General features: G+C 36.6%; 1 non-coding gene across 1 annotated transcript; it reads right to left on the bottom strand.

Moving 5' to 3' along the window:
* Positions 1 to 3276: 3276 nt before the first annotated feature.
* Positions 3277 to 3410, bottom strand: LOC138160147 (small nucleolar RNA SNORA72). The gene has a single exon (XR_011168090.1). It is a non-coding gene; the product is annotated as a small nucleolar RNA SNORA72 (small nucleolar RNA).
* Between the last annotated feature and the right edge of the window lie 252 nt (positions 3411 to 3662).

Below are 3662 nucleotides of genomic sequence, written 5' to 3'. Positions count from 1 at the left end.
CTTCATTGCTGTTTACCTATTTCACAAATGTGTCTCACCTAAAATTACCTAAAAAACAGGACCACACCTGGACTTTTATCTATAGTTCCCCAGTGCCTAACACAACATATATAGCAAATACTCATACTAGATTGAACGAAAAATTATATGAAACTTCTGTATTTGATTAGATGTAATGTTTCTTGAGGATAGAACTAGTCTTTTTTCCTTGTATCCTCAATGACTAGCAAAAATTGTGCTACAAGGGGTGGCCAGGTAGCACAGCAATTAAGAGCACCGGCTGCAGTGTTGGGATGACCTGGGGATCAAATCTGGGCTCAGATACTTTGCACCACACCCAGAAATAACTAGCTGTGTAACCTTGAGCAAGTTACTTAATCCCGATTGCTTTAAAAAAAAAAATTGTGCTACAGAAGTGCTTAATAGGTCAGTCGGCAACCTTTTATAAAGAACTCTTTGTGGCTGGCAAGGTTGCTAAGTGTTTGGGATACAAAATAATGGGCAAAAACAACTGTCTCCACTGTCAAATTTTATATTCACCTAATCAATCAATAGACATTTATTAATTACCCATGTGCAGGCCATATGGATACAAAAAAAGGCAAGAAGACTGCCCTATTCCCAGTTACACAACTCTGTATACCCTTTGACCCAGCAATACCACACTAATAGGTTTGTCTCCCACTGTGATCAGGGAAAAAGGGAAAGAATATATGTTCTAAAACATTTATAGCAGATCTCTTTGGTGGTAAAGACCTGGAAATTGAAGGAATGTTCATCAACTGGGGAAGAGCTGAACAAGGAGTGGTGTTTGACCATGATGGAATACTATTGTGCTGTAGGAAGTGAAAAGCAGATTGATTTTAGAAAAGGAGTCTTAAAAAAATAGTAAAATTTTAAAAAAGGTAACTTGCATTAAAATGAGTGAAATCAGCATAACCAAGAAAATATTATATATAGTAACAGCAATATTGTTTGAATAACTGAATAAGTTATTCCATTATATATACTCAAATCAACCAAAGGACCTATTAAAGATACTGCCTACCTCCAAAGAACTGATAAAAGTATGCCATAGCATTGTTTTACGTGTGAATACTGTATGTTAAAAGGTGGCCTTCTCTAGTGTGGGATGGGTAGGAACAGTTTAGAAGTTAAAATGGTACAAAAAAATAAATTGAAAGAGATAGTCCCTACCCTCCAGAAGCTAACAAACAACCTGAAAACTATATACAGGATAAATAGGAAATAATTAACTGAGGAAAGGCACTGTAATGAAGGGAAAGGTTCCCTGTAAAAAAAATTGTTTGGACTTACAGGAAGCTTTAATAGGTATGACTATAATGACTTCATGACTTTTATGGTATACCATAAATATACCATTTATATAGCTATATGCCAGACACTGGACTAAGCATTTTACATTCATCTTTTGATCCTCACAACAACCCAGGAGGTAAATTCTGTTATCCCCACTTTACAAATTAGAAAACTGAGGCAGAGGTAAAGTGACTTGCCTAGGATCACGGAGCATTGAACCATCTTGAGGCCAAATTTGAATTCATTTATTCCTGACTCCATGCCTAGGGCTTTGTTCACTGTCAGAAGTTAGTAGGGAGGAGTGGAAGGACAACATTCTAGGCAGAGGAGACAACCAGAGAGAATACCTACAACTCAGATGGAGTGTCTTATTCATTAGTCAGGAGGTCAGCGTCACTTCATCAAAAATATGTAATAGGGAGCAAGGCATTAAGAAAGGTAGGATAGAATGTTATGAAAGGTTTCGAATGCCAAACAGACCATTTTGTATTTGATCCTACCACACTAGGAAGCCACTGGAGTTTATTCAGAAGGTGGAGGTTGGGCTATTTGACATGATCAGCCCTGCTCTTTAGGAAAATTACTTTAATGGGTGAATGGAGGAAGGATTGTAGTGAAGACTTGATGGCTTGCTTTAGAGTGGTGGCAGTGCAAGAGAGAAGGGAGAATATATTTCAGAAATACACCACCGATGAAATTGAGAGGCCTTAGCAACAGGTTGGACCTTGCAGGGGGTAGGTGGTGACAGATAGTGATGGTATTGCCCTCCACAGGAAGGTAGGAAGAGATAACTATGTATATACAAATATATTCATTATAAGATAAATGATAATCTTAAGAAGGGTGGGATGTAACTGGGAAAGATCTCCTGCAGCTAATTTTTTAAACGGAGTCTTAAGAGAAACAGGGAAATCGGGACTTAAGGGGTGAGGACATTCTAGGAATGGGAGTGTTGGCTAATACAGACTGCACTGAGGCTATGAATTTGTCCATTACTATTTCTTCCTCCTCCTCCTCCTGCTGTCCTACACTTAGAAGATATAATGACCAATCTTGGACCCCCAAAGAGCTATAAAATGCAACCCCTCCCATTTTTGCAGAAATGGAGGGGCTGAGTTTGGAGCACTGCATAAAATTTCAGTTACAAAATTTAGCTTTGTTGAACTCTTCTAAAAATTGGCCATTAGTAGCCAGTCAAAAAAATGTATCACATAAATGTTATTCTTTTTTTGTACATTAGAACTTCAACCTCTGAGTGAGCCTTGACTAAACTGGGACAAGATACAGATTTTAAACACTTTTCCTGCTCATTAAAAGCAACGATAAATTTTGGTTAAATTTCGGCAGTTTGTACATGTAGCACAGACTGTTCCCCCACTTTAAGATATCTATTTACTGACAAAGAACAGCTAGTACAGAGAAAAGAATGCTGCAAAAAAATTAAAGTCTGTGGACAGGAATGAAAAGATAGAGCAAATGGATTCCCATCTCAACTAGGGAAAATAAACAGCAATGCATACAACTCTTTTAAAACAAGTTTTGCCCCAGTTTATTAAAGTATACTCTTATACAGTTTACTTTTCGCTGGTCTGTTCTGGCATGCTTCTAATGATATCAGAATCACCTAGAAAATTTAAAAAACAAAGTAATGTTACAATTTACATAAAATACAACTTACAAAACTATTAAACTTATCATCATTGGCATTCAAAAGTAAACAAATTCTCTTCTTGAGTTATTCTCCCTGAAAATTGCAACAATTTTTTAACCAGCTGTGTAAACTTTCACCAACTATTAGGCTTGTCCACCTTCCCTTTTAAAAGAACAGTTACACCCCAAAAGCAATCTTCATTTCTGAGTTGAAAAAAAAAAAGACCACTTAAAAACGAACATCCCAGTTTCTATTCCCAGAAGCCAATATTAAGTCAAACCAAAGACAACTACATCTTACCTTTAGTTTGTTACCAGCATTTATAAAACCAAAACCAGGGAAGAGAACTAGTTCTGGAGACACAATGCATGGTCTTAATTTAGCGAATGTCTAGCCTGACCAGATCACAATAATATCAGGCCAGCGAGAATATTCGCAATACACTGAACCAAACTCCACTGATCATTAGGTTGCCTATGCTGTCAATTTTATTCTGGAGCAAATGATTTCCTTACCTTTTAAAGAAATCAGTGATACTTACAATTCCCCTTCCTAACTACCAATTCCTTAAAACTATATCCTATATAAAAGCTAAAGTCTCTTGGGAAGAGCCCTATTCTTCTAAAATTACTAAGTACAAAAATTTAAAACAGTCTAGAATTTTTGTACTCACCAATCCAAGAAAATAAAC

The sequence above is a fragment of the Petaurus breviceps genome, unplaced genomic scaffold (assembly GCF_028583685.1).
Source record: "Petaurus breviceps papuanus isolate PSGF00001 unplaced genomic scaffold, PetGlider_PUasm1.0 179, whole genome shotgun sequence".
NCBI lineage: Eukaryota > Metazoa > Chordata > Mammalia > Diprotodontia > Petauridae > Petaurus > Petaurus breviceps.
This window is presented reverse-complemented; position numbering and strand designations above follow the sequence as displayed.